Source organism: Vulpes lagopus, chromosome 7 (genome assembly GCF_018345385.1).
Source record: "Vulpes lagopus strain Blue_001 chromosome 7, ASM1834538v1, whole genome shotgun sequence".
NCBI lineage: Eukaryota > Metazoa > Chordata > Mammalia > Carnivora > Canidae > Vulpes > Vulpes lagopus.
Window position 1 is genome coordinate 118,279,786 of NC_054830.1, and position 16,247 is coordinate 118,296,032.

The window sequence follows — 16,247 nt, forward strand, 5'->3', positions numbered from 1 at the left end:
TATACGGAAGATCATATTTGAGGGTAAGGGAAAGCATTATCGGCGGGTAGTGAGAGGATGTTGTTTTTCACAACTTGAATATTTTTCTGAGAATTTTGCTTAGTCAAGGCAATGGGGTGGTACTTTAGTTTCTGCCCAGGTGGGAGTATCATGTTTGTGTCCTGCACTCACCCTCTGTCTCCCCCACCAGCAAGTGTGCATGTCCAGACACACATGCACACACAAGCACTTCAACCTTGAGCTCAGACTGCACCTACCCTTTGGCTCCTATGAGCCAATTTTCATTACTCCTTTGACCCCAAGATGAGAATTGCTGCTGGAAATCTACCTGCAGAATCCCTATAGACAGGGAATTGGAAATAGAGGTATGCAAAGTATAGAGAAAAAAAATACACAGAGTCACATTAAGCCCCACAGTATTTTTCTGACTTTTGGCATACTCCCTGGTTTCAAATTGGCTTTCCTGAACCAAGAATTTCCTTAAACAAAATGTACCATGCTAGGAAGGCTTTTAAGACATTTTCATCTTAGAGGGCAGACCTCTGAATAGGACTCTAGAAAGCAGTCTAGATTCGGCATGCCACTTAAACCATGATTAGTAGAGCATATCAGTACGCTAGAAATAGCTGCCTTTCTGAACCTCCTGTTCTTCAACTCTTGATCACCAGCCAAGTCCCAAATCAATCCCAAAGAATCAGAACTCAGATAATAATGAGAAAATGGACTTTGCATGCCAAAACTCAGGAAAGAATCATATTTCCCCATATGGTGACTTTGGGCCACGGGAAATGTGGAGTGGAGACCCTGGCCTCCTGGCCCCTTCTCCAGGACAGTTGGCTCGGTCCCTGTACCTAGAACTTCCCTACTCCTTAGGTCAGTTCCCTTATTGGTAAACCGAGGGCCAATTTTGTTAGCTTTTGCATGTGGGATATAATGTGCTGCTTTTTTTCTGAGTAGCTGGTCCTTGTAGTCGGCCAGGATATTTTGTAGGGAAGGGCTTTTTCATAGTACCAGATACCAAGCTTAACTCCTCTTCAGAGTTGGTGTGAGGCAGACTTGATATTTTTTTCTTTCCGTTGAAATATGGCTTTGTGCCTTGCTTGACAAGCTGTCGTAGCATGTTCAGAGATCTCTCTTTATTTTGAGGCTGTGCTTTCTTGGGTCTGCATCCGAGCCCAGTGACGAACAGACACACTTCCAATTCGGGTGGGCGTTGCCTGCTGCTATTATGTGTTAAGGAGAATCAGCCATAAATCAGTGCTCATTTTCCATTTTCTTCTTATTGATGAAATTGCTGTAGGAAAACAGCCATCTCTCAAGCTCCTGGAGCCCCGCAGCCCTGAAAGCTGCATACAATAAAAGTTGTTTTGACAGCAAACTGACCAAACATGACAATGGACAGAGGGAGATGACGGAAGGGAGGGGGAGGGAGTGTACATGCTTGTCTGTTTGAACTGAGGTGCACTCTCTCTTTTTTCTTTGTTAAATTACTTTTTCATATGAAGGACACAAAGGGAACGGCCCCTACTGGCAGCCAGAAGGCAGAAAACAAACCCTTTGAAATTTCTAATTTGTTTATAGATGGTCCTCCAGGAGCCGGCTGGAAAATAATTTTGTCTGCCAGAGACAGTGAACAGCTACCCGAGGGTGTTGTGAAAAAAATGACTCTCTCGTTTTGGTCCTTGAATGTCTTATTGTTCAGCACTCAGCAGTTGTTCTGAAATTACTCATCTGGCAGAGAAAGAAAATGAAAAAAAAAAACCCCACTTCTACTTTCTGAGTTTTTAGGAAAGTTCTTTTTTAAAAAGCGTATTTTTGTTTTTGCTTTTTGTTGTTTCTTTTTTGGTTTGAAACTGTGTCCATTTTGGACTTACACAAAGGTTTGGTAACTGTGTCCCTCCCAACCCATCTTTCCCTGTCCACGGCGGATTTTTATTATGGATCTGGGAAGTGACATCACACTGTTCAGGAGATGCTGTGTTCTCTGATATGCTGACAAATCAAACTGCTTTCTAGACAGTTCCACAGAGTCTATAGATCTTTCATTCTGCAAGCCTAATCTGAGGGTGTTTTTGACTACGGATGAGGTATGGGTTTAGAGATAGTCAGGGGATCTCTATTCTCTAATATAAGAGGGTTTCTAGAAGTTTCCCCCTCAGTTGTGCTATTTGTGAAATGGGCTTTTTATCGTGATGTTGGAGGGAGACCTTCTTCCACCTGATGTGGAGGAGCTGTAGTGTTTTCCCAGAAACTTAGATCACTGACTTGGAGGATCATGTCTCATATAGTCCTTTCATTTGAAACAGAGACACAGTGATTGGATGAAGGAGGCAGAGCTGTTTGGGGCAGAGTTTCGGTTAGAATTCAGGTCTTCACTGTTAGCCTACCCACCACTGCTTCTTTTATGTTGTTGAGGGCCATAGTAATTTTAAGTAATATATCCATTTTACATGAATCTCTCTAAATGAATAGAGTTGACTCCTTCCTGCAAGCACAGGAGAGAGCTGACTGTTCGACTTCTGAAGTTTGGAGAGTAATCCAAGTGGCTCTATCTTAGTTGCCTCGCTCTGCTCATGCTCTCAGCATTGGTAAAGTGCTGGATAGTATGAAAACCATTACAACATGTCTTTAAGATACCCCACTTCTTCTGGGTTCCCAGTGTCACCTCGTCCTTCTCTGTTCCCCTAATGTGCTCTTTTTCCTCAAACTTTCATTCTCCTTTAACTTCTGTCTTCCTCACCTTCTTGTTAACTCTTGTCAGAAGAGCCTCCCATGTCTTCTACAGAGAAAATTGGAAGCCATCAGCCACATCACCCATAAACTCTTACCCCTAAGCCCACACTTGGATCTCTGCCCATTTTGTTCTCCTCCTATTTCCCAGACAAATATTCCCTCCCTTTATTCCTTTAGTTTTCACTTTTCCAGAGCTCTCCATCTATTCATTCCACGCCTTTTTCACATCTTTCACTTTGCTCCATTTGGTGATTTCTTTCCAATCTAGGCTTGAACCACTCCCACTGACCCCATATTGCCCTTTGACTACTGACTTACCTTTTTCTTTTTTCTTAACAGCAAATCTTCCTGAAATAAGTGTATATTGCTGTTCGTTCTCTCTCTCTCTCTCTCTCTCTCTCTCTCTCTCTCTCTCTTCTTTTTCCAATATTCTTCAACTTAAAGTAATCTGGGTTTTACTTCCACTACCTTTCTGATGCTACTCTTGTGGGTCAGAAGAGATTGACTTGTTGCAAAATTCTCTGGATATATACTTTCTAGGCATAATCATATTTAACCCATGAGCAACATTTGATACTGACGATAACTTTGTTTATCTCAAAGCACTCTTCTCACTGACATACCTGGCATTGTAGACTCCTGGTTTCCCCGTTATTCTCTGGCCACTTCCTCTTGGATTTTTTTGCATTCTCATTTTTTATCTGCCTAGGTCTTTAGAATTGGCCATGGTTAGATTCCCCCCTAAATGTATGATCCCATCCATTTCAAGTGTGTTTAATTTTCCATCCATACTTGCACACCTTCCAAATATTTATTTCCAACAGATGTGTCTTTTCTGGACTTCACATCCACTTGTCGAGTTGCCTACTAGACATCTTTGTTTGGTTGTTATACAGAAATTTCCAGCTCAGTACAGAGCAAATTGTCTTTTGTTCCAAACCTGCTCTTTCTCACATGTTACATATGTCAGTGAATGACACCATAGTTTGGACTAATAACTTGAGATTCCTCCTTGATCCCTTCCCCTAGTCAGTCCTTCTCATCCAGTGTCTCAAAGACATTTTGACACAGCCTTAAATATTTCTCAGATCTCTCCAGTTTTCTACATACCCTAATTCTAGCCACTGTTGGCTCTTGCTTGGATTGCTCCATGTACTTCTAAAAATGGTCTATTTTTGTCCTGTATTGTTCCCAGTGTATAGTCTCTACTGCACCCAAAATTATATTCTTAAAACAAAATCTATTCCTAGGGATCCCTGGGTGGCGCAGCGGTTTAGCGCCTGCCTTTGGCCCAGGGCGCGATCCTGGAGACCCCGGATGGAATCCCACGTTGGGCTCCCAGTGCATGGAGCCTGCTTCTCCCTCTGCCTGTGTCTCTGCCTCTCTCTCTCTCTCTCTCTCTGTGTGACTATCATAAATAAATAAAAATTTAAAAAAAAATCTATTCCTAAAACAAAATCTTGTTTCATGTTTCTTAGTCTTGCTGTCTTTTGTGTGTAAAAGAACCCCACAATACTTTACTTTTATTTGAGTTACATGGTCTGCCCTCTACCTATCTAGTCCTTTTTTATCTCATTTGTTTTCTCCACTTCTACTCTTTAGTATAGTAAACTTACTTCATTTCCACCAGTATGCTTTGATTTTTCTGTCTCTTCCAGTCAACAAGCATTTACTGAACATTTACTGTGTGCTAAGCACCATGTAAAACAATCACTTGTAGGTCCATGTATGTACCTTCACTGTTGACTCTGCCTTCACTCTTTTCCATGCTCCTTTTAATCTAGTTAAATCTCCTTCATTAGCCTAGTTTTCTCTGATCCTTCATATTAAAGGTTCCTGCTGTATGACTCTAGAGTGCCTTGAATATATTCCATGTCAGTGCTTACTGCTTTCTTTCTTAACTATTTATTTAATTACTAGTCTTTGACACTAGATTGTCTGACATTAAGGTACAGACCATTATCTGTGTTGTTCACTCTATGTCTCTATTGTTAAGGACAAAGGAGAAGCTTAGTCAGTAATAACTGAATGAATAGATGAGCGAATACTTTTAAAGTTTGAAAAAGAATGTGCACTGTATGCTAAACTAATAAGAAGAAGACATGCACCTAACACTCAAAGAGTGAAGAGAACTTATGTTTAAATTTCATCCTTTCATTCCAGAGTTTTAGAACATAGCATAATAGAAAGGTAAGATTAAATTGTTGGCCTGGCATACTTACAAATGTCTGCAGAGGACCCCAAATTAGTCCACAGCACATGCCAGCCTCCTTGTTCTCCAACACTAGGATCTAAAGACTCAGGGAATTGACCTTATGTGGGCATGATGTCCAGCTACTGCCTCAGGTGTGTGAGAACAGAAAGAGAGAAAAAAAAAAAAAGAGAGAGAAAAATAGAAAGGGAGTGCAGATAAATTTAGTGATCATAGGGGTTCTGCAAACTGTACGTTTTCAATTTTGAGCTTTCATTCAAAGCCTAATGGGACTAGCACGTCCAACCTATGACAAAAGATAAAGCGACATTCATGGCAAGGTTGCTAAATGCAAGTAGTTCTTATTAGTATAAAATTACCTAGAGGAGCAAGAATAAAGAGTGACAGAGAATGACTGTATAACAGTACAGTGTTAATGAGCATAGGAATAAAGGGCTTAGGGCTAAAAGGAAAAACTTAATATTTGTGTAAGGGATAGGTTGATGATCATTAATAAGACCGATAATGTATCATTAATGGGATCAGAGCTAGCCAAGTAGCAAAGATTCCAACATGATTATTCTATTAGGTTATTTATAATCTGTGGTTATTGTAAAAAAAAAATCCCCTGGAAATATTCACATATCAAATCTAGTGGCAGGTCAGATTTAATAAAAGCTATACTATTTATTAGGTTTTACCATACGTGGTAAACTGTGCTAAGACATTATAAACATTATTGAATTTAGTCTTCATGTCAAGCATGAAGTAGATGATGTTATTCCCATTTCATGAACTGACTTTAGTCCATATGTAGGCCTGGGGTTTATGACTCTACAGCCCGTTTTCTGAATGGCTATGCTATCCAGCTATTCTTCCTCTCTAGACAGTGGAAAAGTCCTTTTCTCAAAGTGACATGTACAAGGCGGCCTAGGGTAGATGTGAAGATGAGGGAAGAGACTGGAAGCTAAACTCTCTCTCTTTCTTGTTTAAAGATTTTATTTATTTATTTGACAGAGTGTACAAGCAGGGGGAGGGGCAGAGGGGCAAGCAGACTTCCTGTTGAGCATGGAGCCCGATGTGGGGCTTGATCCCAGGACCTGAGATCATGACCTAAGTCGAAATCAAGAGGTGATCGCTTAACCAACTGAGCCACCCAGGTGCCCCTGGAAACTAAACTCTTGAGTTTCCTTTCTACTCTGTTTAGAGTTACCATTTGGTGTGAATGGACGTGCTCAGATGAACCACTTATGCAAAAGTATTATCTGCCATTTATATCACCTCTTAAAAGGTGTGGGGGTGACAGTGTTACTAGAAGATCCCTGCTAATATGCTTTTAATGAATAATACTTTAAGCTAGCAATTAGAAAACATGTATGGAGAAAGCTCTATGTGTCTAATTTTCAAATAGACATTGGGACACTGTTTAAAACAATACCAAATCTGTAAGAGTGCTAGACATTTAAATATCAAAATGAAAGGCAAAGAAATAAGGACTATACTTGATATTATAGTGGGAATTTATTAAGTTGGCTCTGCCGCCATCATCTCCCTCTTCTCTGGTGTCACAAATTCTCTTTGTGGTAGGAAATCAATTCTGACCATGACCTTGCATTTTATCACCCTCCAATTCAGGCTCAAGCATGAGACTTAGGCAATCGGAGAGAAAGTATCACATTCCCCCACATCTTGCCACATCCTGGATTTCTTCAGTAACAAATCTGTGATTCAAGTCAATCACATTCTTTGCCAGGGGTTTGAGTCATAAGCTAAATGGTACAGGACAGATAACAGAAGCTGTTTACTTCTGATGGTAACCCTCTGGAGAAATGGACCCTTACTCCCCACCATCTAGTTTCATAGAACTATCCTGTTTCTTTGCTTCCTGAGGCCTGATGATCCAGTTCCTCTTATAATTCTGTGGCTGACTTTGAGTTCATCAATGAATCTCTCTTGTATAATTGTGACTTTAGTTGTTGTTATTGTTATTTTTTATTGGTTTTTGTTAGCTAGAGTCTCCTCCTGTTGCTTATAATCATAAGACCCCAACTGATAAAGAAATTGATGCCAGGAGTGGGGTGGAACAGATAAACAAAACTAAAAGATGGGATTGGCTGAATCCTGGTAGGACATCGGACAATGAAGATTCCCTCGCCTCTGACCAAGAACTTGACAATACTTGTTAAGTGACCGCAGAGCAGGCTCTTATGAGGTCATTGCTTGTTGTTTCTTGATACGAGAATATGCCTACAAAAAATGTAATTTGGAAGGTTTTATGGAAAACCATGAGCATTTTGGAATTTTTTTGAGTTTTAAAAAATCAGTAAGCTTAATTTAGTCCTTAAAGAAATTTTAGGTTTAAAGCAAAATTGAAGGAAAGGTAGAAAGAGTCCGCATACACTCCTTATCTCTACACACCTACAACCTCCCCCTCTTGAACCCTTTTTAAAGTTCTTGAAAGATGTTGTAAGAAAGGTCCTGGCTTTGGTATAAGTTGTATCATCTCAGAGCACAGAGGAGAGAGCTCTGCTTTGAGAAAAATTTTTTTTTAAAGATTCATTTACTTATTTTAGAAAGAGAGAGGTGAGGACTGTCAAGGGGAGACGGAGAGAGAGAATCTCAAGCAGATTACTCGCTGAGTGCAGAGCACAATGGGGGGTTCGATCTCATGACTGAGAGATCATGACCTGAACTGAAACCAAGAGTTGGATGCTCAACCAACTGAGCCAGCCAGGCACCCCTGTGAGAACAATTTAAGTTGAGGTTGAGGGGACCTCTCACTAAGAGACAGACAACACATAACCTTAACCCAGATTCAGAAACCATGCCTTGACAAACCCTCTGACTTGAGTGACTAATCTGTGGCTTTTTTTTTTTTTTGAAAGTTTATTGTTCAGTAGCCAAGTGAAATTTTAAGGTATTCATTTTGTAAGATCTAGGTCTGTAATTTCTCATCTCTTAAAATTTCATGAACAAAAATTAGAGTACTATAGCAGTTAAGTCCCCAGGAAAAAAATATTCTTGAATATTTTCTCATGTGATTTTGAAGAGTAATGGACATGGATGATCTTCCCAGTAATAGAACAAGGGCATTTGAATTAATGGATCTAGGAAGCCACTTTACTGATGAGTAGGGAATCTGCAATCCCTGCCTGTCTGGATAAGATACAGATTTGAGAGCAGTAACCACCGTAGTTAGTTTCTAAATAGTAGTTATTTGTGTATTTAACTTGTTTTACTTCACCACTCTATGTGGAGTGTGTTGAGTGGTTAAATTCACAGGCTTCTATTAAGAGCCTCACTTGCTTGGACTGAGAACAGAGGTCCTGAACATGAAGGTGGATGTGATAATCAGTCAGACTTTCTGATTGTTTGTTTTGGATAATGGGCCTTTGATCATCAGTGGAAGAGTTCATAGTGAAAGTGTTTTGGAAATAGTATGTATAAAAAAAAGTAGTATGAATGTTAGCCAGATTATAGGTGTAATATAATGGAAATCTTTGATATTCCCAGCATCTTTTGCTCCCTCATCTAAAGAAAGAACCCAGTTTCCTGTAAACTTTTCATTTATTTTGTATAGGCTGACCATTGTATCCTCTCCTGGTACCCTTTCTACAAATGGAATGGTCATATAAAACAGGTGTTAAATACTCAATTCCCTGCCTCCCTCCCCATTACAGTGACAGGTTAAGGATTGGACAGGTATCTTAAGTCAGGCTAATCAGAGCCCTCTCTGTGACATTTCTGTTAACGCTATTAGAGAAAAAGCATTTTCTTCTCCAGAATTGCTTAAAAAAAAATAAGCTTGAGTCTCTGGCTGCCTGTAGCCACCAGCCTGTCATGCCCAGAGAGCCTGTATGTGAAACAGAGAGAAAAAGAGCAAACAAGCAAGCAGGAACCCTGCTTATGTATTTGGAGCCATCTCCAAATGTAAAGTCATCTTTTCTTCCCCCAAGCTAGTTTGCACACTGTCACATACATTACATTGTAGTTGGGAGCAAAAAGTATAAATACTTAATTATCTGCCTGGAGGATAGCTTCAAAGAGGACAAGACTTTTGAGATGGGTTTTGAAGAATGAGCAAAGGTTTCCCCAGTCAGAGAGCATGGGAAAAATCTTTTATGCAGGGGTAGTAGTGTGATTGAAGGTAGACTTATAAGAGTGTGTAGTATATGAAGAGAATAGACATTCCAAATATCAGCAAGGAAGGCAGAGAAATAGAGACTCATTCCTGAAAGGAAGTGTGGGGGCCACACTATATAGGGGCTGTTTACTATCCATTTGGTTCCAGTTTCATCATCTAGTAGTCTTAGAGGATATTTAGAGGGTAAGTAGCAGAGCAACATGATCCCACTGTAGGGGTGAGGCAGGCTTGCCAGGAGGCATGTTGGGAAAAGCAGATGCTCAAGGACCAAAATACCTGGAAGCAAATTCTGGCTCAGTCATTTACTCTCTAGATAACTTTCGATGACTTTTTAACCTCTTTTGGCCTCACTTTCTTTGTCTGTTAAATGGGGCTGATATCAATAGCACCAATAGCACTTACAGATTTGTTAACAATATTAAATAATTCAAATGTAAAACACCTACATAAGTTCTGGACACAAGCTAATAGCCCAGTAGAGGATTATTATCCATGCTTTAGAAGTAAAAATGTGGGGAGAGAATTGAGAATTTTTGGAGAGATGAGAAGAAAACTTTCCATCATTTGCAAGTACTATCCTTTTAACATGGATTCATTTCTCAGCCTAAATAGCTGTTCCTCAACAGACAGGGAGACCCCAGGAAAATAGGATGGAGGACCAGCATGTTTGGGTAGAAAAAGGAGAACAGAACAAAGAACAGGTCAAGAGCATGTGATGTCACTCAGAAGATAGGCTTGGGTGCACCTCTCAAGTTAGGGACTCAGGCAACCAGGGGATGGCGTGAGTTCATTGGAGAAATGCTGAAATGGCTGACGTTAAGGAGAGAGACTCCAGAGGTCAACAGCCAATGGGAAATTTGTGCCCAGGGATGGCCTTGACTGTGGCAAATCAGTGGAAGAGTCTTTGAAGATGTAAGAGATGACTCTTGACTTGAAACTGCAGACAAGAGTCTGCAGGAGTCCAAAGCAATAGCTCCGAGGGCAGAGGGCCAGATCACCCAGTTAACACCACAGTGAGAAGTTCCACAGGATCTTTAATAGTTGCCACAAATCAGGGACTCTGTTTGATGCCCTATCACCCAGAACACAGGTTTAGCAAACACTTTGCTCCAAATGTCAGCAGCAGGATGGGCAGAGCTCTCAAGGACCACTGCTGGGTTTAAGGCAAAGGCAGAGGAGAATTGAAAGGTACAGAAAGATAAGGAAAGGAAGGAAGAGGATGTATAAGAGCATACAAAAGGAGGAATTGAGACAGAGAAAAAGAATGAGAGGAGGTATATAAGGTGGGAGTGGATGCAGAGCTCACATACATCATATACTCTCTAAAGACTGGCTTTCTACTGTGGCTGAGAGCCTCCTGGGGAGATGTGATAAAACCAGATAATTCCACTTGTGTCTGTTTCACATTGTCCGCTGCCCTCATTTAAATGATTGCCCCTTTTGCCATTGTCCTTGGAGTAGAGACATAGAATTTTGCTATATTTTAAAAAATCAACATTCATCTATACTTGGCACATAGGCTGCACCTGTTCTCAGATGCTACAGCACAAAGCAGCCTTGGGAGATTTTCTTTACCATTGAGACCTCAATGGTAAAACTTACAGCACTTGTTGGTTGAAGCTGTATTGACTGAATGCAAGATAAACACTAAAATCAGTCTTTGGAGAGCCAAGGGAGCCCTAGGGATTGTGCTTAGAATCCACGAGGCCTGGCAATTCTGGCTTTTGTGTTTTTCTTTCTTTTTGCTGCAGCTTTTTCTTCCAGCCTGCTCAGCAAGCACACCAAGAGGTACCGTACTCAAGTATGGCTGTACTCTTAATTCATGACTAGCTGTAAGGAAGACTTCATATGCATATGGCATACACTAGACCAGCAGAGGACTGCTTTGAAGGTAGGAATCATCTACCTTTCTTGTACCTAGAGTATTGAAGATAGTGTCTTGGAAATAGTGGTTGCTCAAAAAATGCTAATGAATTAAGTGTTAACCATTTGCTCCTGCTTCAATACCACAGTTAGCTGGAGGAGAAAAAAACCAGTTGGATTTGAACTGTTCATCCATCAGCCACTGCTCTGTGACTTTAGGTAAATTACTTTCTTTCTAAGATCCTTGCTTTTTCCCCTCTGGAATGTGGGCAATATAATATCAGGGACTCTAAGGATTGCACCAAGGACCACAGGAGTTGATACACAGTATGCCATAGATAGTAAGTGCTCAATATGTGTTAGCTAAAAACAAGAACAAACTCTCAGTTTCCAATATGGCCTTTGAAACTACTGTCAGTCAGAGTTTTAGCAGTTCACATAGCTGACAAATATATGCTGTAGCCTGTGAAATTTGGAGAAAAAAAATGCCACCTTAAGCATTATCATTTTTGGAACTTTCTGCCTGGTTTCATTGTACTCTGACCTCGTCCACTTAAACCAGTGTTGGTTCTTGAAGGGGAAGTGAGCATATAAGAAACCTGACCTCAGGTCCAAGCTCTCATAATTGCTGGCTGATTTTAAACAAGCTGTTTATGTAACCGTATCTTAGGAAGGATATGGTCTGTCTGGATCATTACTATATTCTTGATGTGTAGAACAGAGCATGGCAAGTATATAGCAAGCAAGCAGTAGTTATCTCGAGTCAGTGTATCTATAAAATTGGCCTTTGTAAAAATTAAATGAGATAATAATAATAATAATAATAATAATAATAATAATAGTTAATGGTATTTGAATGCTTGCGGTGGACCAGGCACTATTCTGAGTGCTTTACACGTGCTAATCTTTGATTTCTCCCAATTGTCCTGTGAGGGAGGTAAGGTTATCTTCATTGTGTAGATGCCCACATTTGGGCAAAAAGAGAGTTAAAGAAATTGCCCAAAGTCACATAGCTAGAAATGAACAAAACCGAGATTTTTCCTAAACAGTCTGGCAGTGGAACCCAGGCTCTTCGTGTCAGTGGTCTATTGACCATCCATGTGGGTATCGTAATTTCCTGCCCATCACCCCGTTCCCATCTTGTGATAACTACCTAGATCTTTTTTCAGTTATTTAAACCTTCTTCATGTGAAATGTATATGCATAGCCACTTTGTACTTTAGAATTTGCTTTCTGCAAATGAGGACATATTTCCTGTGTACGATAATACTGTCCTGGATAAGCAAAACAAAACTCTCAAAATTAGGATATTGACATTTATTCATTACTTTCATTTTATTTGCAAATCACATTCAGATTTTGTCAGTTGTCTAATTACTGACTTTTAAGCAAAACAGTACAGCCCAGAATGTTGCTTTGCTTCTAGTTTTCATGTCTTTCTGCCTCTCTCAAACTTGAACAGTCCTCTAGTCCTTCTTTATGTCCATCTTCTTGACACTTTAGAAGATAACATGGTCATTGTTATGTGAATATACCTCCATTTGAGTTTGTCTGGTGTTTGCTCATGATTCAGACCTTTTTTTTTAAGATTTTATTTATTCATTCACGAGACACACACACACACACACACACGGAGAGAGAGAGAGAGAGAGAGAGAGAAAGGCAGAGACACAGGTAGAGAGAGAGAAGCAGACTCCATGCAGGGAGCCCGACGTGGGACCTGATCCCGGGACTCCAGGATCATGCCCTGGGCCAAAGGCAGGCACTAAACCGCTGAGCCACCCAGGGATCCTCTGCTCATGATTAGGATTAGGTTGTGCATCTTTGGCAAGAATGTGATGCATCTTGTGAGTGGTTCATGATGTCTGCATGGATGCTCCCCTCACCTTGACCACATTTCACTTTCCACATCAGGTCACTCCATCCCCTCCCAAGAATAACCCTTCTTACCTTGCGTGGGCTTTGACACTCAGCTCTGGCCTGCGACAGCTCCCACCTTCCCCTCCCCACACCAATGCCTACTTGTCCCAGGCCCCACCTACTCACTTTAGGACTGACTATAGGAATGGAGAGGAAAGGAGCAAGAAAAAAAGCAAAGGTGATAAGCAAAAGAATAGGAAGAAGAGTCAAACCTTAACAGCCATCATACCTGTTGATTTTTGTTGTCACAGCCAATTGACCTTTGCAGTTTCATTCAATATGGGGATTGGTTTGTTTGTGTCTGCTGTTACTCGCAAACCAAAACTTGTTAAACAATATATGAAGTTCACAATAAATATTAGGTAAACAATGTATGAAAGCTCTTGTGGGATGGTGATGTATTTGCAAAGATAATACCTGTGGAATCCTAAGACCTGAGTTTAACCCAAGAAATCGCTGTGTCACATGGCATATGACATGTCTTACTGAAGCCCTAGATTTCATATATAAAGTGGGGATAATAGTTCTTACTTTATAAATTGCTGTTAAGCTACTTTTAGGGGTTGGATTGTCTCTCCCCAAAAAAGATAGGTTGATGTCTGAGCCCTTAGTACCTCAGAATGTGACTTTATTTGGAATTAGGGTCACCACAGATAGAAGTGTTCAGATGACATCATACTGGAGTAAGCTGGACCCCTGATCTGATATGAGTGGCCTTCTTAGAAGAAGATGGCTATGTGAATACATGGAAATATAGAGAGAATGCTTGTGAACATGAGGCAGAGATTGGAGGGATTTATCTGCAAGCTGATAAATGCCAAGCCTTGTAGATCACCACCAGAAGATAGGAGAGGGGGCACCAACAGATTCTCTTTCAGTTCTCAGAAGGAACTAACCCTGCCAACACCTTGATTTTGGACATCTGGCCTCCAGAAGTATGATGGAAAAAACTTGTGTTGTTCTAATCTGCCCAGCTGGTGGTACTTTGTTATTGCACCCCTAGGAAACTGGTGTATGTGCTTTATAGGACTTAAAGATGTATATGAACATAAGCAATTACTATTAGGATATCTTTCTAAGTTTGCTATTGAAAATGGCATAAGTCTTTGAAAGATTGCCATCCTTTCAAAAGCCTTTTTTCCTTGTTGCTATGTTGGAAAAGATCTCAAAGATCATGAACGTCAAGATGACCTCATCCTTGCTTATACCTGTGCTATACACAGAATTGTTGCTTATGAACCTACCAGAAGGGATGACTGATTTGCCTTTAAGACATCCCCTGCAGTTTAGACCTCAAATGATATTTACCTGGACAAGACTGTGTTTAGTCTTAAAGGATATATACTTTTCCCGAGTCACAGTGTGTCTTTTGTGCTTCCAGAATAATACTAACAGTAAATTTTGATTATGGTTACTTTGTGTCAGACACTACTCCAAGCACTTCATGTATGTTAGCCCCTTTAATTTACACAATAAGCTTACAAGATAGACATTATTATTCTTCAGTTCTAATTAATGAGACTATGCACAGAGAAATTAAGTAGTATGCCTGAAATTGCAGTGATAGTGTGGTGGAGCTGGGTTTAATATCCAGGAATCTGGTTCCACAGCAGTCTCTATACCACCAGACCACACTGCCACTTGCACCCATTTCCAAAAATCAACTCTATACACAAATGTGGTTGTGGTATTAAACCATCTTATTTAAATATTTAATATTTAAATGCAAGTTGAACAACACTTTGGAGGTGGTAACAGAATATAATATATGGCACAATTTACATATATATATTTATAGATATGTCTATTATACACTCATGAGTAGAAATATATAGATGCCATGCATTGTAGAGTAGAGATGTATATATGTATGCATATCTAATTATAGGAAATTTCTGATTTATGCAGTTGGCTAGATGTGTGCTTGGAGTATTGTATGCTTTCAGATTATTTCTAAAATTAATGCATGGCTACATAACTGTTTAATATGGTAAGGTCTAAATGAGGAGACTTGTATTTGTTACACCAATATTACAGTATTGAAAGGAAGTGTGGTAAGAGGGATTGCCCCCAAGGAATGCTGTGTTAGAGGAATCTGAACTCCTTATTCCTTCAGGTGGGTATAGATTTTTCTCTCAAGAGGCAGGTGAACCCAGAGAGGTTAATATTTGGAATGAGGAAGATTCAGAGTATTTATACTTCTCAGTTTTGCCCCTGGGGCCATCTCAACATATCCCAATGAGAATGGATGGCAACACCCTACCCCCACTGGAGCCTTTGTATCTCAGTTAAAACCAGTGTGGACAATGGACAGTGATGATGGAAGGGAAAACTTTCTGCTGGTGAGATGCTCTTAGAAGCTCCTCCTGTAACTTTCTCTTGGAGAGAAAAGAAAGAGGACAAGAGGAGTGAAATTCCTGAATTGTTCTGTATGCCCTCCCCCCCCCAAAAAACCGGGAAGTGACTAAGATGACCTTGAATTGGCAATATTATGTCTTTTACTATTTGGGTAGAAGAGAAGAAGCAAAGAGAAGTTGAGTTGTCAACAATCACTGAAGTGTACACTTTTGCCTACCAGAGTGTATGGTGATGAAATTTGTTCCTTCTACATTGATAATGAACTGAATGTTCTTCAGTATCCTCATTGTTCGGAAGTATCTCATCTGTGACTTATTTGTGGTCAGTGAACTGCAGAATTACTTTTTGTTGTATTACCTGCCTGATCCTCAGTGAGAGTCCCTGGTAGAAGATGATCCATCTAAAATAGTTGACTTACCTTTCTCTACCGAGAAAGGAAAGGTTGAGGGCCATTAACCTACAGAAGTCTTAGGGGGTTGATCTCCCATGTCTGCCAGTCATCTTGTAACTCTCCTGTTCTTTTGCCTCTGAGCACTTGGCCTTCCAACAATCCCTACATTCATGCTATGTATTCAGATGTACCTAGCATTTCATGAATATAGGCTATCATCTTTTGTCATGTCTTCTAGGTTGGTTTAAACCATTTGGCACTCTTCCATCATGATTATTTCTCATGGGTCATTTGTCTTGAGAGTATTTATTTTTGGTTGCATAGTTTTACACAAAGAGTATTCATGACCTTACACAGGTTGAAGAATATCCATGACGTGGGCACTCTACAATTTACCTTGAATTTTTTAGAGGCACATTATATTCTGAGCAGTTTCTCCTCAACTTATTCCTTAGTACCTTTCCTGGTAAAAGAAAGTCCTTTTATTATTGTATGCATTTATTCACAATAATCGTGTTTCTTTGCTTTGGGGCTGAATGACTCTAGTCACCAAATTTTTCTCTCTAGGTTGCTTTTGATGATTTCCTTGGTCATATTCTCTTTTTGCTTTCCCACAAGATTTTCCTTTTGAGATGCACAAAGCTCAG

The 16,247-nt window shown here is 40.1% G+C and overlaps 1 long non-coding RNA gene across 4 annotated transcripts in view; it reads left to right on the top strand.

Moving 5' to 3' along the window:
* Window positions 1–16,247, top strand: part of LOC121494892 — a 207,981-nt gene that overhangs the window by 43,354 nt on the left and 148,380 nt on the right. For all 4 annotated transcript variants that reach the window (XR_005988921.1, XR_005988923.1, XR_005988922.1 and 1 more), the window contains exons 3-4: window positions 10,820–10,959; window positions 11,081–11,150. This is a non-coding gene — a long non-coding RNA (uncharacterized LOC121494892). The remainder of the gene's footprint in view (window positions 1–10,819; window positions 10,960–11,080; window positions 11,151–16,247) is intronic.